The following is a 24,485-nucleotide window of genomic DNA, read 5'->3' as shown; positions in this document are numbered from 1 at the left end:
ATACTAGAATTGAAGTTGTCGTCAACAAAGTCATAAGCTTTTGAAAGCTCTCCTCACACTCGTCGGATCACTGAAATGGTACCTCTTTTTGAATCAAACGGGTCAAATGAGAAGCAACAGAGGCAAACCCCTGCACAAACAGATGATAATATCTAGCCAGACCCACAAAACTATGAATTTCGATCACTAACGTGGGCCTAGCCCATTCCTTGATTGCTTGAATTTTCTGCAGATCCACCATAATGCCCTCCTTTGAAATTACATGCCCCAAGAAGGACACAGAAGACAACCAAAATTCACACATGGAGAACTTAGCATACAACTTCTTTTCTTGCAATACCCCAAGAGCAATCCTCAAATGTTTCTCATGATCCTCCTTATTCCTAGAATACACCAAGATATCATCAATGAATACTATCACAAAAGAATCTAAATAGGGCTTAAAAACACTGTTCATCAAATCCATGAATGCAGCTGGGGCATTAGTAAGCCCAAAAGACATAATCAAGAACTCATAGTGTCCATACCTAGTCCTGAAGGCGATCTTAGGAACATCTTCTGCCCGAACCTTTAACTGGTGATACCATAACCGTAAGTCAATTTTAGAGAACACAGAATCTCCCTGTAGCTGATCAAACAAATTATCAATATGGGGGTGGGATATATGTTTCGGATAGTAACCTTATTTAGATGACGATAATCAATACACATGCGCATAGACCCATCCTTCTTTTTAACAAACAACACGAGAGCACCCCAAGGAGAGGCACTCGGGCGAATAAACCCCTTATTCAATAGATCTTGCAATTTCTCTTTCAATTCCCTTAACTTTGCTAGCGCCATCCTATAGGGTGGAATAGAGATAGGATGAGTCCCTAGGTCTAAATCAATTCGGAAGTCAATGTCACGGTCAGGTGGCATACATGGCAAGTCCGCGGATACAAATCTGCGAACTCGCGTACCACTAGAACTGAATCAATAGGTGGAGTATCTGCACTGGTATCACGGATATGTGCCAAATAAGCTAAACAACCCTTTTCTACTAACTTCATAGCATGAATGAAAGATATAAATTTCTTAGGGGGGGGGGGGGGGATTAAGGTTACCCTTCCACTCAAGTCTAGGTACCCCGAGCATAGCTACGGTAACTGTTTCAGAGTGATAATCTAGAATCGCATAATACGGGGACAACCAAACCATGCCCAAGATAACATCAAAGTCTACTATCTCTAGGATCATTAAATCTACCCAAGTACTATACCCAATAAACGTAACAGCGCAAGAATGGTAGACTCTATCTACCACCAACAAATCCCCAACCGGAGTAGACATATGGATAGGAGGATCAAGTGTATCACAAATCACATCCAAACCCACAACAAAATATGAAGACACGTATAAAAAAATAGAACCCAAATCAAATAAAATAGAAGCCATCCGGTCAGAAACTGAGATAGTATCTGTGATGATGACTTCAGAGGCCTTAGCCTTGGGTCTACCTGGGAAGGCGTACAAGTGACCGCGCCCTCCTGTAGCCTGTGAACCATTGCGATTACTCTGTCCAGTCTGAGCCCCGCCCCTGCTGGGCTACTGTCCACCTCTGCCTGCCTGAGATCCGCCTCAGTTACGCTGAGTACCACCCCTACCAGCTGTGTGGCCGCCCTGCCCTGCCTGTACACGGTCCTTGTCTCCCCTAACTGGTCTGAATGGAGCTCGGAGAGCTTGATAGTGAGTCCCCTGACTACCCTGTCTAATTCTGGGGCAAAACCGCTTAAGATGCCCTCTCTCACCACACCTGTAACAAGAACGGTCCAGTGTAGGTCACTGAACAGAAGCTGATGAACCGGTGTGCCCCCATGATGACCCGAAAAATGATAATTGGCCCCTGATGGGCCCCCAACAGACACTTGCATAGCGAACTGAACCGGACGCCCTGAATACACCCGAGAACTCTGACTCCTAGAGAACGAGTTGCTGAAATTTCCACCCTTTCAGACCTTGTTCTCTGCCTGTTTTGCATAACTCTCCTATCTAATCCCCTCAACAACACGGACATGCTTCACCACCTCTTGGAATAAAGCCCCAGTGGCTACAAGTTAAAGAGTTGATAGCTGAAATCCAGTGTTCAATCCTTTCACAAAACATTTGATCTTCTCCCCCTTATTAGGTAGCAACTGAAGAGCATATTGGGACAAGGAATGAACAGCAACAGACGAGTTCCCTTGGTCAATATTAGCAAACTTATCCTTCATCTTGTCCCTTAAAGTATGTGGAACATACTTCTCTAAAAACATTGAATAGAACAGAATCCAAGTCAACGGAGGTAACCCAGCTGGCCTTTACTGCACATATGCCCTCCACCACAACTTGGCATCACCCAAGAACTGAAAAGTCACAAACTCAACACCATACTTGTCTATGGCCCCCATCTTATGGAGACTCTTATGACAATCGATAATGAACTCCTACTCATTCTCTGAATCAGTACCTTAGAAAACCGGAGGCTTCATCTTAGTGAACTCAAAAAAAAAATCATGCTCCTCACCGGTCATCATCGGCCCTGCAACTGGCCTTGAAAATGCCTCAAAATTTGGAACTTTATCCAAGAGAGGAGCCACGGCTGCAGCATGCTGAACTCCCGAAGCCTGAAATCTGCCCTGACCTGGGGTCGCTATCCCTGCATCGCTACCTGCTAGAACGGCCAGTATCGCTCCGGTTTGGGCCGACCCATGTAACTAGTTCAGCACCTCAGCCATCGCATCTGGTAAACCTGAAGCAGCTGTAGCCCCTAGCGGAGCTGGCGCTGCGGCTGGCTGAGTTGGTGTCGCTGCATTTTTCACGGCCTCATTAGGGACCACTTGAGGCACAAGATCAACTGCTGGAACTTCGCCCCCAACCGGCGCTGCCCCTCTACCTACTCCTCTACCTCTACCTCTACCTCTGACTGCTTCCGCGCTTGTTCTTACCATCTGCGAAAGAATGAAGAATAGTTAGATACCAATTTGAATAATCCAGATATCAATTGGAATCAAGTAGCACGAAAGAAAGAAAGGAAGAAATTTTTTCTAGTGTCCGGTAGCCTCCTAAAGATAAGTACAGATGTCTCCGTACTAATCCGCAAGACTCTACAAGACATGTCCTTGTACGATGAGATCGATGAACCTAAGACTTTAATACCAACTCTGTCACGACCCAACCCGCCATGACTGGCACCCACACTAACTCCTAGTGGGCGAACCAATAAGCTTAACCATCTACTCATTCAAGTCCATTTTTACTTAGTCAATTCATTCAGTTCACAATAAATTAAATTCATGATTAAGTCAAAAGTAGTCATGCCCTAGAACAATAATGTAAGTGAGGAAGTCCTAACTATTACAACCCCAAAATCCGAAAGTCACAGTACAAGGACTCTAATCCAAAACATGTCTAAGGAATTCATACTGTTTGAAATAAGTAAACATCAATGTCTGGAATTGAAATAGACATTAGATAAAGGAAGATCTTCGGGCGGCCTGACACGGATAGAAGCTCACCCTCAATCTGTCACCAAATGGCCTCAAGCTAAATATGAGGTCGAGTAGCAGTCTCTGGATCACAATCTGCACTCAAAAGAATGCAGCAAGGTAGTATCAGTACAAACACTATGTACCGATAGATACCATAGGCCGACTAAAATTAGTATCATGCATCAATCATAAAATCAATAAAATAAAAAGACCAGTCAATAACACATAATCAGATAGCCAACACCAAGTCAATCAATGATATTAACAAATCAAGTCAACGGATGATATTATCAATCAAGTCCACCCATGATATTAACAATCAAGTCAACGGAAGCAAGCAATGGAATAAACCTTGCCACAACATTCTCACTTACTTAGTAACTAATCATTCGTGTACATACATGCTAATTGGTGTCTTTGCCCAATAGCTATGACCTACAGGGGACCCATGGTGTCTATGTACCACTCGCTTCGGAACTGACCTCGGATCTCGAGCCCATAATCCGGGTCAAATCCTTACCCCTGTCAAATGTGCTCATAATCTAGGTCACATCCTCACCCCCCAGTCAAATGTTCCTTTTTCATATATATATATATCTCACATCACTTTCAATGATCGATTATCAAGTAGTATATCATTTTCATCAAGAAAATCATATTAACTTCTCACCACAATTGTTATCAAAATATACATCACAACACATCGAACAATGGAATTAGGCCCACATTATCACTCAATCAATAGCACATAGGAATTCCAACCACACATTATGCCCGAAGACTAGACATGCTTTCTCCTATCAATCTCATAACACATACAATCAACTAATCAAAGTCTAACTCAAGTAGACCATAACATACCTCAACTGCAGAGCTGGAATAATGCGAATCACTCCGCTATAGCCTTTCCCTTCATAATGCCTCGGTACGCTCAAAGTCTAGCAATTAAGTTGCTAAATAAGTCATAATCACTCTAGTCAACAATATCAATTCAATGAACACCCTTCCACTTTACCCCTTTCTAATGGGTGAATGCTTACTAGGTGTAAATCATCCTAACATTGGCCTGACACAGATAAAAGCTCGCCCTCAATTTGTCAACAAATGGCCTCAAGCTAAATGTAAGGTCAAGTAGCAGTCTCTGGATCACAATCTGCACTCAAAAGGATGCAACAAGGTAGTATCAGTACAAACACTATGTACTTGTAGATACCATAAGCCGACTAAGATTAGTATCATGCATGAATCATAAAATCAATAAAATAGATAGACCAGTCAACAGCACATAATCACATAGCCAACACCAAGTCAATCAATGGTGTTAACAAATCAAGTCAACGGATGATATTATCAATCAAGTCCACCCATGATATTAACAATCAAGTCAACGGAAGAAAGCAATGGAATAAACCTTGCCACAACATTCTCACTTACTAACTCACTGATCACTTGTGTACGTATATGCTAATTGGTGTCTTTGCCCAATAGCTATGACCTGCAGGAGACCCATGGTGTCCATGTACCATTTGCTCCAGAACTGACCTTGGATCACAAGCCCATAATCTGGATCACATCCTCACCCCGTCAAATGTGTCCATAATCTAGGTCACATCCTCATCCCCTGTCAAATGTGCCTTATGTATATATATATCACTCTCATTTTCGTCAAGAAGATTATATTAACCTCTCACCACAATTATCATCAAAATATAGATCACAACACATCGAATAATGGCATTAAGCCCACATTATCACTCAATCAATAGCATATAGGAATTCCAACCACACATTATGCCCGAGTACTGGACATTCTTTCTGCTTTCAATCTCATTACACAGATAATCAACTAATCAAAGTCTAACTCAAGTAGACCGTAACCTACCTCAACTGCAGAGCTGGAATAATGCGAATCACTCCGCTATAGCCTTTCCCTCCGTCATGCCTCAGAACGCTCAAAGTGTAGTAATTAAGATGCTAAATAAGTCATAATCACTCTAGTCAACAATATCAATTTAATGAACACCCTTCCACTTTACCCCTTTCTAATGGGTGAATGCTTACTAGGTGTAAATCATCCTAACATTGGCCTTAGCAACCATAAACTATCAATTCATAAGGTTATTTATTCAAGTTATCTCTTACAAGCAATTTCTATGGTCAAGCTACCATCTTTATGAAACCCTAAGTCTCAATGCACTTAGTTCATGTCTCTAACGGTTCAATTCTTGATTAGAAAGAGATAACCCAAGGCTTTAGATGATAATCACACAATCATATTCATAAGCCACCGACTATTAAAGATCTATTAAGTTCTAGAGTTACTAGTCTCAATTTACCATTGTAGACCCATTAGAATGATGATAATCTTAGAGATGAATGCTAAATGAATAAAGGAAGGGTTGAGACTTGCCTCTCCAGAATATTCTTGCCCTAGCCTTAGAATTTCTCCCTAGGTGCTCCTTGAAAACTGTGTTGGAGTTTTATGATTAAAGAATTCGGACTAAGTGTTTAAAAATACGGTTTATTATTCCCGTCGATCGCTGCGGCGGTTGTTTTGTCACTGCAGCGGTCTCGCTATAGCAGGCAAGGGCCCGCTGTAGCGGACCTCCAACTTTCATCCACCTCTGCTATGGCGAGCACGGACCCACCATAGTGCAAGCACTACAGTGGTCCAGTGTCCGCCATGGCGGATATCCTCGTTTACCTTCCGTCCGTGACGTTAGACATCACACCGCTACAGTGGCCCCACCGTAGCGGTACTTTGTCCGTCGCAGCGGTGCCACTGAACTAGTGAGCTCGCTAATTTCCACAGTTTTTCACTCTACCACGCCACACTTCATTTGAGGTCTTATAAACACCAACAAAACATGCACATTAATGTAAAAATACCATACAGATTCACCCGTGGCCTCGAAATCCCTAACAGAGGTCTAATTCCCTATGTTGCCCCTAGATGGACTCAACACAACCAAACTATAATTACAACAAGCAAAGTTTTCAGTTCTTAGACTTCTACATTTGAGTTTCTATTAGTTCATTCTACTCTTAGAAGGGTTTTATTTGTTAGGGTGATCCTAGATTTTTCATAACGGCTAGAAGGGTCGTTACACTTGCTAAATTTTTTTGTAAGGTAATAACTCGATCTAACCTCGTAAGTACTGATAAGTCATGGATTTTCGATTTATTTACATCCATTGCTTATACTTTTAGGAGTCTTTTGAGCTCATTTCTCTGTTACTTATTGTATTTGTCACATGTTTGTAAGTTTTAAAGTTAAGGGACTAAAAAAACAAAATATCTTAAAAAAAGAGAATGTGATTGCATTTTAGTGTTGCGATCGCAAGTACGTCACATGAGGAGAACAAAAGCAAGGCCAGAATTACACCAGATGCGACGCTGCAAATGACATATGTGGCCGCAAACACATCGCATGACTCGAGATAGAAACATTGCTGAAACAACGAGAGATGTGATGACCAGATGAATGCAATCGCATTTGTTTTATCTGATGCCATAACTAGATCGCATCAAAGATGGAGTTGAAGAGCCAAAAAGCTATAGTTTTAATATGCGGCGCGTATATGACCGCATCCTGGATATGCGATCAAATACTGGTCGAAGGAACAAATACATAACATCATTTTGTGACTTTTGGCCTCGGTAACATTAAATACTTTGTCTAGAATTTTGAACTCATTATTCTAAATTAAGTTTGTGTCTCCTTTCATTGAAGACAAGATTTAGTGTTTGGTTGAAGATTTAGTGTTTGGTTGAAGATTTTAAGAAGGGAATCTTTCCCTTTTTGGATTCTTCTTCATTACTTTGTAAGCTTCCATGATTTTTTTTTTTTTTGGTGAAATATGCCCAAATGGGCTTTTTTATTAAGTTAGAAAATTGACTTTTAAACAAAAAAAAAAAAAAACCCCAAAATAAAGGCTCGGTCCAAAATAAAAAACAAAAACGGAAAGGAACTTGTTTCCTAAATCAGATTAGGAGCCTGTTTGGATGAGCTTATGCCTATAAGCTGAAAACAGCTTATAAGCCAAAAAAAATAAGTTGGGTAGTTTAACTTATTTTTTTTTGGCTTATAAGTTGTTTTCAGCTTATAAGCTGCTTTAGATAAGCTAAGTCAAATAGACCCAATTATTTTTTTGAACTTATTTTAAGCACAAAATAATTTTAAGCTGGCCAGCCAAACACTCAAAAAAACTAAAAACAACTTATAAGCCAATCCAAACGGGCTCTAGGAAATTCATCTTGAAACCCTATCTTCACGGCGGCTTGCTTCTTCGATCTATACTAAGTTGTTGTGGATGTGATGAAATATCCAAAATTAAGCTCTATTTAGCGTGCTTGATCTGATCCACATTTGAGTTCATCGATGCATTCTTGTTTCTGTACACGAAGAAAGTGAGTTCTTCAATCTTGATAACCTCTTTCGATTTCTCAGCTTTATCGTGACAAATGTTGAATTTTTCTTTGATTTCTTCTTTGTTTATGCATTATATGCACCTGTAATGAGCTCGAGCTGCGCTAATTCTTGTGTTCCCCAATTTCGAGCCTTGTTGCATCAGGTATTCTTCTTCTTTCCAAGAAAAACCCACTTTGTTATGCGATTGGTATTCCTTTTTACTTTCCTTCTCTAAAAAAAACCTTGTAACTTATATTTATGTTCATTGGGATGAGCATCTACAGACACTAATACCGCCAATAGACCATCCATCATAGTTACTTGGTTTGTTTTAGGGAAAGACAACCACACTGAAATGTTTACTATCCATGTCCGATCTTGAATGTACATGACTGCTTCTTTATTATTAATCTGATGCCCTAATTGAATATAATATCTCCTCCTGCTATTTGTTTCTGACTTCATGACCCGTGTATGCTTCCTTGTGTTGCTGATTTGAACATGTTCCCACCTGGATATATATACCTGCAAAAAAGAAAACTATATTAGTGAAAATAACCACCATGCCCTTCTCCCATAGGATTTGAGCATGATGATGTAGGACATTCCTTCAGTCAACTCCTTCTTTGTTCCTTTCTGCTTATTGTTCATGTGTTTCCTCATTTCTGCACTCTAATTCTGAGATAAGGAACTTGAGACTTGTCATTGTTTATGATATTCCTTTGTTCACTTTCCAGCTCCCTAACTCCTCACACTTCACTGCTCCCTTATCTAGAGCCTAGTTAGCTAGTGAATCAGCCAACTTATTTCCCTCTTTAAGAATATGAGTATATATAATGAGCTTGTTCTCTGCCAATTCCCTGATTTTCTCTACCCAATTTGCAATGTTCCATAGGGGTTTCCATCCTTCATCTAAGATCCTCTGAAAAAACTGAGAATATGTTTGAATTATAATCTTATCCATATTCTTATCCTTGCAGCTTGAACAATAGCAATCATTTCAGCCTCATTGTTTGTCACATGACCAATTCCTTGAGCTTGTACATATACCAGATTCCCTACTTCATCCCTTATCCCAAAGCCATAAGCCTCTATTCCAGGGTTACCTCTTACTGCTCCATCAGTGTTACACATTAACTATCCTGATGGAGGAAACTGCCATGTCACCTTAGTAACCCTAAGTTGTGCTCTTCCTCCCTCTAAAAAAGTTATCAGATCAGCCCGTTTGTGAGGTATGTGAGTTATAGATGGATTTCTACTTAGCACCAGTCTCTGAATTGTAGAGAACACCTGACAAATACATCTCCCCACTGATCTTTTCTCTCCATGTTTCAAAGCATTTCTTCTTTTCCACAATTCCCATATTATGATTGTTGGTACTACTTGATAAATTGGTTTCAGCCTACCAATTACTGGAGCTTGCCACCATTTTATAATTCTTTGTTGCAATTGTAATCCTTCCATATTTAAACCTGCAACAGAAGCAAAGTAGGACCAAGTCCTATTAGCAACATATGAAGTGACAAATAGATGTTGTGTTGTTTACTCCTTAGGGCTAGTACAACACTAACATCTAGATGCCAGATTAATCTTCATCTTCTTCAGTACTTCATCCATCCACTGGTACTTTGAACTTCCAACATCTCCAAATGAAAAAGGAAATCTTAAATGGAAGACCCTTAACCCATATATATTTGTAATTTTCCATTCCATGACTTCTTAATCTCAAGAGTTCCCAGGCTGATTTGACTGAAAAATCCCCTTTATCATCCAGCAACCACCATGGTTGAACCATTCCATTTTCTACTCTTGGTGGTGTTCAACCTATTTTGAATGGGGGTCCAAGATAGTTTGCAACTTCCCGGTTCTTCTAACTGGTTTTAAAAGGGTTAGAGTCACCACCTAATATTTAAGGAAAAATAGGAAACCTATATGTATTTGTATGTCTACTCCATTTTTAGTCCTCGAAACCTATAAGATTCTAGATAAGGGTTTTATTTACCCCGAGGGAAGATATTAAGCATCCCTGAGAGCCTGTCCAAAAACAGTCCTTAGACTTAGTTTAACTGAACACTAGAGGGGGATTATCTATCTGTTTATCATTATTATTACCTGTTTTCAAAATGTTATGACTTCATGAAAAGCTACACTAGGTGATAATATACTAAGTATATACAGTGTATAAAAATATATTTATATCAAGTATCAAGTATTCATAAAGAATGTATAGTAAAAAAGAATATATAAAAAAGTATAAAGAGAATGTACCTCGTAAGTATAAAAGTATCTCTGTTAGTACAAAGAGTGTATATATATATATGTTAGTGTAAAGAATGTGCAACTACATTAAGAATATAAAACAAATTTAAGACTGTGTAAAAAATAAATATATCAAGTATATAAAGAATGTGCGTCTATGTAATGTGCGTCTATGTATATTAAAAGAATGTATGTATATTAAACATATAAAGAACATATTTCAAGTGTAAAAGAGTGTACGTCAAACCTAAAATGTATAAAGAATTGTATAACTAGATATATTAGTGCATAAAGAATGTAAAAATAATTTACGAATATTCATTGGTGTAAAGATTTTATATAACGAAATTATTCAGAAAAGTGAAGTTTATTTGACTTGTTTCTACCGTTTAGTTAAAAAGAGTGTTTGTTTAATGAATATCCTATCAAAAGAATAAGGAACAAAATAATTGTAAAAGTATTGGTAAAAAATAAGTATAAGGAATTGTGGATAAAAAATGAGTGAAAATGTGTAATGCCTCTGAAGAATAAAAGATTTGTAAATGGACGACTTAATATTTGCCTAGCGTCAAAATGTGGATTTAACTTAATTAAAATATGTATTAGTGTACACGAAATAATATAAAATGTAAGTGGTATTAAGAGTGTGTAAAGAATATAAAATAAAGGATGGGCTAGTATTTTTGCCCAAGTGTGAATTTATTTAACAAAGTATGTATACCAAATCAATTTAATCTAGTTATGAAAGTATTGATGGCCTAAGTCTTGCCTAAAGCGAATGGCAATTTTAAGTTTAACAAACAAGGAGACAAGTAAATAAATATATCAACCCGTCATTCCAAAAATAAAGTTTTCACTATACTATGAGTTTATGTTTTGTACAGTTATAAAAAATGCGGAAAGTAAATACAAATAGTGATTCGATGAAGTCTTCGGGTTCCTTCCGAGTGTCGTCTTCGGGATGTATCTCCGAGTACCTAGATAAACACTTAGTAAAAGTGTCAGTAAGAGAATAAATAACTATCGAATGAATTAAAGAAATAATGAATAAACTTAAAATAAAAAACCCGTCTTTTGTACATGGGAGGCCTTGGAAATCGACGGAAATTTCTTCATCGGCCATTTAGGTGTAGTATTTTCCCATATTAGTTAGCGAGTCGGTCAATCATAAAAACGAGCATTATTTAGCAACAAATGTTGTGAAAATAAGTAAGAGATCAACAATATCCATTAGCAAGATGGAGTGATAACATAAAAAAAATAAACAGTAGCATAAGACATAGAGCAGTAGTAGTCTGCCAGAATTAGTGATGGGAGTTCTCTAAGTTAATAGAGATCATTGAAAAATTACAACAAAGTAAAATAAGTCCAAACAAGATTTAAAAAAAAACAGCAGTTAATCATTGGAACCACAATAGCAAGCACTTGAACAACGAGCAAGAGCGCGAAACTCCGGAGAGAAAACACATCAACGACAATAATCCCAAAACGGAAAAGAGGGCTTCGCCAGAGTAGTATTTTTCGAGCACAAAACCAATATCCATTTAGTAACAAAATGTAAAAAAAAAAAAAAAAAAAAAAGTCCCAGAAACTATAGTCAAACGGGGTAGTGGAAAACATGGCCTAAACATAGCAAAACAAAAGTTAAACAGCCAACATCAGCAACTAAAAATAGCAAAACGGAGCAACGACTTAACCAACCAAAGAGATCGTCGGAGTTCATAGAGGTTTATGTTTTCAGACCAGCTTTGACAACAACTGAAAATCCATCAGACCTGGTGGTATTTATTGTAGTAATTACCAAAAAGAATTAGTAGGGAGAGAAGAAAAGAGCAAGTCTCCATCAATGGCGTTTCTCCGGCCAGATTTTTAGCAGTGGGGCTTCGCCGGAGAATGGTAGAGCATCGCCGGATTTTTAAGTTTTCCGACGAGATAGTGACGAGAAATAAAGCAAGAAGAGGAAGATGAGGGCGTTGGAAGTTGGGGAAGGGCTGTACAGTGGTGCTTTTTGAGGCTGTCGTTGAGGTGGTGGCTGCTTTGTGTTCGTCGGAGCGGTGAAGGAGATTAGAGGGAGTAGTGGTGTAGTGGCGTTTGGGGTGGAGTTTTGGTTGCTGGTGGGGTGGAGTTTGGTTGCTCCATTCACGATCTGGAAAAGAGGGAAAAAGAAAAAAAATGAGAACGGAGATGGAGGAAGAAAGGAAGGGGGTAGTGGCGTCATGTTGTTGTTGGCAGTGGCTGTTTGGTTGGAGTTCACTGGAGCTCCGGCGTGGTGAAGGAGACGAGATAGAGCAGCGGGGAAGAGAGGAAAGAGGATGGGGTTGTGCGTTGGTGGTGACGTCGTTGTAGTGGTGGTGGGGTTGTGGTTGGCGGCTGAAAATGAAGAGAGAGAGGGAGATGAAGTGGGGAGTGAGGGGCGTGACTGTGGTGGGGAAAAGCAAAGGGAAAAATGGGGGAAGGGCGGCGTGGTAGTGAGGGTGGTGGTCGGTAGAGTTCGCCGGAGCTCCGGCGTGGAGGGCGGCGGCTGTTTTTGTGGAAGGAAGAAGAAAAGAGGATATTAAGGTTTTTGTCAGGAGTGAACATGAAAAAAAATCTGAAAATTAGTGTGTGGTGTGTGTAGAAGATGAGAAATAAAATTAACCCCTGCCTTTTCCTTTATAATACAAAATGGCCCTTTATTTTGTCCAAAGAATAAAAGAATGCACCCCCTTGTTCCCTTTACCTCTTTTAACTAATGTGTAAAGATGTATTAACCAATGGACCAAGAATCCAACCCATCACTTCAAATGTCAACTTTTAAAAAGGTGACGAGACCTTGACTTGATCGAATTTTTGCTCTGCGTTTAAAAATTAATTGCTCCGGTTTTCTCTGCACTGACGGACTGTACTAAAATATAGTTAATTAATACATGTATAAATAATAATGTAAGTGTAAAATATAAATATTAATGTATAAGATATAAAAATGTACTGTTATAAAATTAACAAATAATTATTAATTGCACAAAATGGTAGTATTACGTTGTACATGTGCAAAAATAATGATTCTTAAAAATGACAATAAATTGATAAAATTCCTAAAATAAGGATAATCATCAATAAATTATCGAAAAAATGTAAAAATGTGTAAAAAGCTATTTTGTGCTCTTTAACGAATCAAGACCCCCCCCCCCCCCCTCCCCCCCAAAACGTTAATTTTAAGCATGGCGAGCCAAAATTAGGTATCAACAGGTGGTTTAATAGTATCCACTACATGCTGAACTATTTCATTTGGCATATTTGCATATAGTTTTTCCATGTTCCATTCTCCATTCTCCACCAGATCACTGACATTATGAATAGTACTGTCATAATATGTTTCTAGTATGACATAGAACAAGGCCCCCAACCCTGTCCAATTGTCAAACCAAAATTGTGAATCACCCATCCTTAGTTGCCACCAGATTTGATGCTTACAAATCTCCCTAGCCTATAAAATCCTCTTCCAAGCCTAAGACCCCTGATTCCATTGCACTATGACAGAGTGTTATTTCTTACAGTATTTATTACTTAAGAAAGCACTCCATAATGATGGCTTTGCTCTAAAATTCCACCAAAGTTTATAATACAGAGCCATTGAAACATCATGAAGTGATCTGAAACCCAGTCCTCCTTCTAATGTTGGTAAGCATAAGTGTTGCCATGATGCCCAATGCCTACCCTTTCCTCCAATAGTGTTACTCCAATAAAATTGTGCAAACAATCTATGCATCTGTTTGATTACCCCGTCAGGTGGATTCACTGCAGATAATAAATGAATTGGCAGACTTTGTAGTACATGTTTGATCAACATTGCCCTACCCCAAATGATAACATTTTTCCTTTCCAAGATTGTAGTCTGTGCATTTTTCCTTTCTAATGATAACATTCAATAATAAATGAATTGGCAGACATTTTTCCTTTCTAATAATACCAGTTGCTACCTCAACCATTATGCTCACATTAGCAGGAGCATTGTGATGCATATATACAACACTCTTATCTCTGTTTATTTTCTGGCTAGATGTTTTCTCATATTTCATCAATATCTCCATTATTAGTTGTAAAGAAAATAAATTAGCTGATGAAAAAATGATCATACCATCTGCATAAGCCAGATGATTGGTTTTAGGACTCCATTTAGGCATCCCAAAACCCTTAAATTGAGGGAGTTGATGTAGAGCATTAAGGTTCCTTGATAACACCTCAGCAGCCAATATAAACAAAGTGGGGGATAAAGGATCCCCGTGTTTAACTCCTTTTGAAGACTTAAAAAACCCTTGTTGTTGCCCATTAATCAATACAGACTATTAGGTATTGCTTATTATTCTGAAAACCATGTCAATCAATCTTTCATTAAAACCCATTTTTCTCAATACTTTGGTTAAGAACAACCAAGACACCCTGTCAAATGCTTTTGTCATATCTAATTTCATCACCACATTAGAATTCTTGGTCCTTAAACTAAAGTTTCAATCTCTTGGAAGATGTTACCAAAAGTAGCCTTACTCCATTGACTCAAAGCATCCTTTACTTTCTTCAATTTATGTTGAAATAAATTAAAGGGATTTGCCATGAAATCAGCCACCCAATGTTGCTTAACCACCTCCAAAAAAGATTCATGTTTGGCCCAAAAGTTCAGAAACTTGAAAGGTTTTCCGATTGATTCCGCAACCCCAGCATAAGAAATCAACAGAGGTGCATGATCAAACCCACTTCTGATTAAATGAGTGACTTCAATTCCTGGATATTTACTTATGAGTTCTTGATTGCCTAAACATCTATCCAGTCTTTTAAAGATGCACTCTGCTCCACTCTGACCATTCTACCATGTATACTTACTGCCTTTGAATTCCAAATCATTCATACCACAATTTTGAATACACCCTTTAAAGTCCTGAATTTATCTTATGGTGATAGGTGAACCACCATATTTCTCTTCCTCAGATGTTATTACATTAAAATCCCATCCTATTAACCATGGTTGATTTACAGTCAGAGCAATTGACTCTAATTCATCCCATAGTATCAATCTTTCTCCTTGTGTGCATTTGGTATATACTACAGTTACCATCATCCTGTCCTGTGCTCCAATGTTTGTTAAATCCAGTGTTATCTGTTGTTCTTGATCCTGAACCACTCTTACTTCAAAACAATCATCAATAAAAACCCAATTTTTTCCTGAAATGTTAGCCAATGCAGTATGCATGCCAAGTCTGCTCCTGTAATTCTCAATATTGCTTGCATCCTGAAAAGGCTCCATCAACCCTATAAAACCAAACTTGTACTTTTGATGCTTCTTCAGTAGTTTTTGAAAAGCCTCCTTCGTATTAAAAGATCTAATATTCCAAAAAATTGCATTCATCGTGGACAATTATTAGATTTATTAATGGTTCTCCTTGTTTGTACCCCTCCCTTAGATGGGACACTGTTTTCTCTTTGCTGCTTCTTTTTGCCTCTTCCTAGTCCCCTTTCCATCATTCTTGGTGATACATCACCCTCCTGCATTGCATTTTTGTAAGCTTCCATGAATATTTTAATAGTTATGACTTTTGTCTTTGTGAATATGAGTAGCTAAATTCCATAACTGGGGTTGTGGGATCAAAATGTGTTAGGTTTCTGTGATTGGATATTAATACATAAACTCCATTTTTATGTCGTTGATGTTTTCTATTTACCTTTGTGCTTCATTGTCTTTTAAAGGTGGCCAACACTAATTGTGCCTAAATACCTTTGTTTTGCTTGGAAAAGTAAATAGAGGTTAGGAAAATAGTAAATAGCAAGGATTTGAGACTTTAAACCCCATCTAATAACTTGAGCTAGAAATAGGAAAGTTAATTTGACATTTTATTGTTTGTTCATAATTTCACATTCTAAGGCTTGGAAAAGCTTAACAATGAAATTCACTGATTTGATTGGAAGACTTTCAATGAACTTATAAAAAAAACATTATTTATTACACCTTGACACATAAGTGAGTTGAACTATATACCCAATTGCATTGCTTTCCTTTTGGGACCACAACTCTAGTCGCTTTATCAATTATTTACAAATCTACTTCAAATTCTCTTATACAATTAGTGTTAGTATTTAAATCAACAAACAATTATAACCCTTTTCCCTAGAAATTGAGACTTTATGTTAAGCGTTACACTTAAACATTTCTTCGTTGATTCACTATGGGATTCAACCCCAACCTCGTTGGGTTCTATATTTGGTCAACGACCGCTTTATACATATTTCAAGGTGTATATTGGGAGTATCAAGTACCTGATTTTGTAAAGTGCCAAATTAATAACATATAAATTACATCACTTATTGAGGAAATATCTTCATCTCACTAATAAGGTTAAGGAGGATAAGTGTATAGTTTATGAGTTACATTGAAAAATGTTATTGTTACAGTCTCTTTTACACAGGTTAAGGCATAAAAGTTACTACGAGGTTGTTGGTGCTCTAATTGGATTTTTAGTATTTTTTAGAGTCGCCACCTAATTTATTATGAAAAACTAGGAAAACAAGGTTTAAAGATTTTTCCAAAAAATGAGAAAATCTTTTGGACCAAAGTTCGAGTTAAGGGTTCTATTGAACCCCTGGGGAAGGTTTTACGCACCCTATTATTAAAGATCCGTACAATACGGTTGACCTACGAGCTTCAATGTGTGATTAATGTATGTATTTATTCAAAAGTGTTTAATTTTTCGCAAAATGTCATTTCATCTCATATCATAATTTCAAGAAAAAATTAGGCAAAAAGGTCCCCTTTAGAAGGGGTTTTGGGTTTAAAAAATCCACACAAGTGTTCAACTCATTTTATTGCCAGACTAGAACACACCAGGGATTTCTCTCGAGTAGAGTCACTACTATTCTAGTCCTAATAAAATGAGCTTAGTTCTGATGGGTTTTATTTATACATAAATAGAAGATATGGAGTATATCTCCGATTTTTATATGTATATATAAAGAAAACACAAGGGTTTGTTTTAACTCCAATTTTATCATTGAAGCCCATACCAGTCAACTTATATTCCCGTCCAAATCCATCTCATCTCAAATTTTGGTTAGATAGGTTCCTTTTATTTCAGTCCAATTGGTTCTAGGCCTCCAGACCCAAATCAGTCACAAATTCAATCAGATTTTTGCTAAGTCCAGAATTTATTTCCAACTTTTACCTTTCAGCAAATTTAATCCCGGTTCAGAAAAAAGAAGACTTATTCCAAACCAGCTTCATTTTTTTTTAAAATGTTAAACAGTTTATCCTTTTTAATCACGGATGATAGCCCAAAATTTCATTACTTAGTCATTTTTGAAGAACCTTCAGATGTTGATCCATTTTTCAAACTAAACCAAAATCCCACTTCTATGTCATCTTACAGCTAACCGTGTCATTAATCCAATTTTAGAAACTTCAAAATCAAATTAAGTTTCGATTTTTTCATGCAAAAGTTGATCACTATCCGATGTTTGAAAAAACCGTTTGGCTACTTCCTAAAAATATTACGTGTTTCCTAAATTCTAGCATACACAAGGGTTTCATTATTTATACATTGTCACACATATAATGTATATGTATACATGCAAGGTACACATAAAGTAAAGGAAGAGAGAATAAATGCAAATTTTAACTGATGGGCCTACCCAAGCCCATCAGTGTCATTTTCACCCATGACTGGGCCTTCAATATATTAGTTTCCCTTTCTAATTCTTCAGCAGACTAGATCAAAAAGAGTGGTTGGGCCTCTGGCCCAACGGGTTCAATGCGAAAGTGGCCCAAATGGCCCAGGATGAATCACATAGCTCAAAAGGGATAAAAATTAGTAAATGTCCAGTGTTTTAGAATTAGAGTATAGACAATTCGTGCTCAGATATGTTGAAAGTAAAAAGAAAGACACAGACAAGTACATATAACTAGGAGGATAGAAAATAAACTGAGGAGAAGACTAATCCAGGCCCAACTCAGGTGGACAAAGAAAACCAGAGGCCTGGATAGGCCCCTTTAGCAAAGACAAAACACATTGGGCCAAGCACAGATTACGCTCAATACATAAGAGAAAGGCCTAACAACAGATGGAGAGAACAGGCCCAAAATCAAATAAGCTTGCAACAACCCACACAAATTTTAATACCAATGATACACGCTAAATATACATAAATACATTCAGCCTGATCAGTAACAGAATTAGAGTCCAAAACCAAAGAGCAAACAGGCAAGTTTATGAGGTAAGTCTCTTAAGCAAACTAAATAGACAAAACAAAACTAATGATCCTACACCACCATCAATCACTATACCATGATTTTTACACACCTACGGAAAGATAAAAACAGCTCAAAAGGGTAAGCTCTTGCCCCCTTTATTTTCTAATGCCACCCAAGATCCAAGGGGTTTCTAGGAACCCCAGGCATGGTAGACATTAGGGAGTGTTTGAGCTTCATCCCCAAGTGCTATTTTTACTTCTCTACTTATGTATACTGTTCAGAGTCTAATGAGAAAGAGAATGTATATTTAGTTATGATATCAAACAGTCCCCTAATAGGAAGCTGTGTATATTAATTACCCATCTAATAGATTACAACCTTAAATCATCAAATATAAAACTCTATTAATTTAAAACAAGGCTCATTAACTTGTTAAAATAATCTATTACTTAGCCAGAGTAAAATAAAGGCAATCTACAATCATAAAGCAGAACAGTATACATAACTTATGCCTAATATCAGTTTCCAATTAATTTTAAAGAAGACATTCTCACATAAATTTAAAATACTGATGAATGAACAGATACAACCAATGACCTAACCCTCGGAGATAACTAATTTATAGCTACCAGATGTCACAAATCCAAAATCAAAACAATTTTTCAAGTAGTGGTCCTTAAGTTATTTTCAAGTATAGGGGTACAAATAGCCCGACCAGTTTATACATGAAAGCAAAATTGTGAAAGATACTACCTCCTCCTCCAAACAGTTTCAAAAAAGAGTAGACTTAACCTATTGGAATAATCATTCAACCTAGATACCTATTTTAATGAATCTTGGACACACAGCCTAAACCCATTCTTGATTAAAATAAGAGAAGTTTCATAAGTGAGTGAGTTCTTGCTCAGTCAAACAAAATGATTGGGTAAGCATCTTAGCAAATCATCATTCACTTAGGCTAAATTAATTTACAGAAAGCAAACTTACTAGTTTAGATTTAAAGTTGACAGTTTGAAATGATTCACAGTGTCTATATTTTAAAAATACTTAAGCAGATTATAGGTCAAAACACACAATCAAATAGATATGTAGTCTCTAGGAAGACTTAAAAGGAAATACCGAATGTCTAGGACAAGTTAGGATTTTAATAGACCAATTCTTAGTTACTAGGTATGTTCAACTCTTTTTAAAACCATTTATTTCCTTAATCAGAATACTAATACAGTTATATATTAAACCATATTCTTCATAAATTAGGCACAAATCCAGCAAATCATGATCTATAACTTAACTTCAGAAATCAGTTTTAGTCTATTTATAAACCACAACACAGTACAATCTCATATTAGGATCAAGAAACCAACTCATCCTTCACTTAATCTATTCCAACTTACACAGAACTAATTCACTAATTAAAACTCTGAATACAGGATAGTAAAGAATGAGGATGAACAAGATTCATTATGAAAACAACTAGTCTAGACCATTCAACAGTTTAGGCACACTTGGACTCTATATCCTTTTTCTTTAAAATAGTATGGCATGGTTTAGTAGCAGGTTAACAAGTTATGTACTAGTTTAAATCACAAAGACCAATACGGAGAACTCTTCATTAACACAAATCATGATGGAAGCTATTTAATCACCCTAAACTTCAATATTCATCATGTAAATATGTAATGACCCACGGGTCGTTATACTGGTTTTGACCCATGTATCCTTGTTGACCCTTCCCAAGAGTCCCGTTAGTAAGACCTATGACTTAGTGAATTCAATGGTTTGGTTCCCAAAAGGTTTGAGTGTGATCTGAGTTATTGGTGGAGCAACTAGTTAAATTAGCGAGTTAGAGTTGACTATGGTCAAAGTCGGGTTAGGATAACCCCATGTCAATGTTTTGGAAGTTCCAACATGTTAATATGATGATTTTGAACTTGTCCACAAGTTTTGGTGAGGTTCCGAAGAGTTTCAGATGGGTATGGGTTTTGTCGCGCTTGTATTCAATGTTTTCGCCGTAGGTCCGTGGATAGAAACGAATCTAGATTGATCAAATAACCTTTTTTTTGTGTGAGTTTTGAACCATTAGATCCATATCATAATTATGAATCTATAGCAAAAAGAATCGTCGTGTTTCGCCTCCAGATGAGGGAGTTATGCCCTTTTTCGTTCGGGCTGTTCCAGCAGGCCCGCTGGCAGCCGCCATAGCTGGACCACTGCAGCGACCAACTGGCCGCTGCAGTGACTGACGGGGTGCAGAAAGCCCTATTTTAATACTCCAACTCCTAACCATTACCCCCAAGACCCCAAAGTCAGTTTTCAAGAGAGGCAAAATTCATTCCATTCTTTGGTGAAAGCATCTTGGAGGGTAAGTTCCCATCTTTATTTGTTCCTTTTCCTTTCTTCTTCAAGTTCCATGATTATTTTAAGGTCCATCAATGGTGGGTGAAAATCCTAGAACCCTAGAATTAGTAAACCCTTAAATAATTGGTGGGTTGTTGATTTTATTGTTGATTAATCATTTAGGAGTATAGATTATCACTTTCTAGGAAGGGAATTGGATTTCTTATGGTTGAAATTGCATGTTGAGACTTAGGTTTCTAATAAACATGGAAACTTTATCCTAAAATCTGTTTTAAAGGGTAAAATTGATTAAAAGCCTATGAATTAAAGGTTAATAATTGTAAAGATAGAAGTTATGATAAATTCACTATTAAAGGATTCGTTTCATCCATTGAAAAAGGTAGAAGTCAGTCAGTCTTCTTCCTCAAATTGTTGTTCTTGTTTAAATACATGGTTTGTTGCTTACTTAGCATCATATTGTTAGACTTTGACCGTTATGAGGCGCTTCGAAAATAGAAGGTTCGTGTGGAGTAGTTCGTGGCTCCTGTTCTGCATTCGAGGTAGGTTACAGCTTACTTTAGTTAGACTTTGATTAGCGAAATGTATGCATTGTGTAGAATTTATGGGAGAAAGTATGATTAGGTCTTCGGACATGGTGTTTTGGTTGGATACTTCCTAGGTTGGTATGACTTCTGATTTTGTGGGCTCGTCGCCATTACTTTATGTACTGAAATATGAGGTGTAGTTGTATCATACTGTGGCGATTCGGGAAGGATTTCTATTAGGTTGCTTGTTGTTGATGGTGGCTCGTTGCCCTGTTATTGTGATTGGACTTATTACATAAATTGTCGTGTTGTACCCAATTCTCTCTTATTGTGACACGTATCATCGGAGACAGGAAGGATACTGAGTTTAGACCTGAATTATGATTTATATATTTATGATAGTACATAGATGAAAACTTGATGTATGATTTATTGTTGATGATAATATATAGAAAAATGTAGCATCTTGGTGATACAAGACTTAGTTGTGAGGCATACTTTCTATGTGTGGAAGTACGGAGGGACATAGACCCTTATATTGGTTGAGATGGTTGGTATGATCCATTTCATGGTTGGGCTGATTTATCTAAGTCTGGATATGACTTGTGGCCTTGGGACTTGTACCTTCTTTGTTATTTTGTTTCATTGTTTTACCCTGTTACACTCATTTATGCATTCATACACTCATACATGATGGAAATGATTCCGTAAGGATTGATGAAAGACTTATGGGATGATGCCTTATGTTTGACGTTGATATTACTAATTGTTCATAGTCCATACATACTAATGAACTGGAATACGTGGAGACAGACAATGTGATATGAAATTAGCGAAGAAGTTAATATAATCTTCTTGTTGAACTTGTGATACTATTTGATGCTAGTTGTGAGCTCGTGGTCAGAGGTTCGTTCCGGAAACGAGTAGTACATGATGTGGATTCGCGTCCGAGGTTCTTTCCGGAGCGGAGGATTTATGACTCAGGTCCGATGAGTATCCGAAACGAGTGGTACATGAACACCATGGGTCCCCTGCAAGTCATGACTTTTGGGCAATGACATCAGTGAGCATGTGTGTACAGTGTGTATTTGGCCAGTATATTGCATGCACTTCATCATATTTTGCATTGCACACCATTACATTTTATTCTACATTATGATATGCTCGTTTGGTTCTGATTCAATATGGATGTTGAATGCTTATTGTGATATCAATATGACCATTGACTAAGTTAAATTGTGGATTGGTGACTCTACTTAGGGATGGAACTTGGACTTGTGATTATCAAGTGAGATTATTGAGTGACAGACTTGTGGTTTAGAAGCTTTATCTTAGGTTGTGACTCTATTATGGGATATTCTGTGATTTGGATTTGAGTATTAAGTGTCTATCTATTGATCTCGTTGATTTTATACTTACATGCATGAACTAATCTTAGTCGGTCTATGATGCTTACCAGTACATAGTGTTTGTACTGATACTACCTTGCTTCACCCTTTTTGAGTGCAGATTGTGTTCCAGAGATTTCATCCAGACTACATCTCTAGCTTGAAGCTAGTTTGCTCGATCAGATCCGAGGGTGAGATTCTATCCTGCCATGCCACCTGAAGATCTCTCTTTCCAGATGTCTATTTTTTATTCCAGACATTATTTGTTATTATATTTGAGATATACTTCATTCTTTAGACATTGTTAGTTAGAGTCCTAGTACGATGACTTTCACATTTTGGGGTTTAATATTTAGACTTCCGCACTTATATTGTCTATTAATTATGACTTATTTTATTTATTCATTCATTCATTCACTTATCTATTGATTGTTAATAAATGACTACAGAAGTTGAAATTGGCTAATGATTAATGGATTAATGGGTAAGGGTTCGCCTACTAGTGATAATAAGGTAGGTGCCCGCACGATCGGTAATTAGGGTCGTGACAAAGTGACCTTGACAAATAAGTTGATTAAATTAATCAAGATCCATTTTAGGCAGTGATAAATTCATTTTAGACAGTGTTCAGGAGGTTGAATCAACTCAAACAAACAGTAGGTAAACTAGAATTCACACAAGCACAGACATATCAAATTAATCTAGGTATCAGAAGCTACATGAAGACAAATATTTAAACAATATTCAGATAGGGAACTAAACCCCCAACTACTAGACTAAACATCTTAGCAAAGAACAAACTACTACACTGGAATTTAAACTAAGACTAAGACTAACATTTAAGCCTAAATAACTGAAAATAAAATGAGATGGGAATAGAAAATACCTTTTTGTGTCACAGCCTGGAAGAAATTGAACCTAGAAGCACTTTTCTCCCAAATTCCAACAACTCAGCTACCACACTCACACTTAAAAATATTTAAAATTTTAACTTAACCCGAAATTTAAAGGTTATTAAGCAAAAATTGCTAGGAAACCCTAAGTATGCAGATTATTTAAGCAAAAGAAATTTTCCAGTGCTCAAAACCTCTTTTCAAAATGTAAAGTTGGGGTTCTATTTATAGAAATAGAACCCCTAAATCATGAAACCCCAAATTCTCACCGATATGGGACTTTGCAAATTTTTCAATTGCATGTTATCCCAATCGATATCAACGGCTAAGACAAAGTCAAAATACATATAAAGGGTTAGATTTAACCCAAAATGAGTCGATCCTCTTGGTTCTTTGTGAACCAATGGGATTCATTGATTCAAACTTGCAACAAAACAAAACCCATTAAAACATCTCAAAGTTTTTGACCGTTGCTACACAAAAAGGTAAGGAAAATAGAGAAAAAGTGAGAGCTATACCGTGTTTGAGGGTCGGATTTGATGAAAGAAGTCGAAGCAATAAATTCATTACCCTTAAAAGTTGAACCATACTGCCAAAATCAAAAGCACACTGAAACCTTGCCATTTTGAGCCATGGTGATGAGGAGAGAGAAGAGTTGCCGCTTGGCGGTACGGCTCCCTCTCCCAAACCCTAGAGAAATGAATGAGTGACCCTTTAGGGTCAAGTTTGGCTGATCCTTCAGCCTCATGTACTTGTGAATTGGGCCGAGTCTGGCTTTGTTGGGCTGGACTCGGTCCATTAAAAAAAAACAGTGGGGGGGGGGGGGGGGGCAACCACACACACATCTATATATGTGTGTGTGTATCATATATTATATATACGGATGTATTAATGAATATCTGTTGTCGTATACATATATATACACACACAC

General features: G+C 37.3%; 1 long non-coding RNA gene across 1 annotated transcript; it reads right to left on the bottom strand.

The window, feature by feature from the left end:
• Positions 1–10,996: 10,996 nt before the first annotated feature.
• Positions 10,997–24,279, bottom strand: LOC132615142 (uncharacterized). Its single transcript, XR_009572594.1, has 2 exons — positions 24,073–24,279; positions 10,997–11,156 (listed from the first exon to the last, which is right to left on the bottom strand). It is a non-coding gene; the product is annotated as an uncharacterized LOC132615142 (long non-coding RNA).
• Positions 24,280–24,485: the final 206 nt, after the last annotated feature.

Source organism: Lycium barbarum, chromosome 10, assembly GCF_019175385.1.
Source record: "Lycium barbarum isolate Lr01 chromosome 10, ASM1917538v2, whole genome shotgun sequence".
NCBI classification, from domain to species: Eukaryota; Viridiplantae; Streptophyta; class Magnoliopsida; order Solanales; family Solanaceae; genus Lycium; species Lycium barbarum.
Note: the sequence above shows the minus strand (reverse complement) of the source record. Positions and strands in the feature narration are given on the sequence as shown.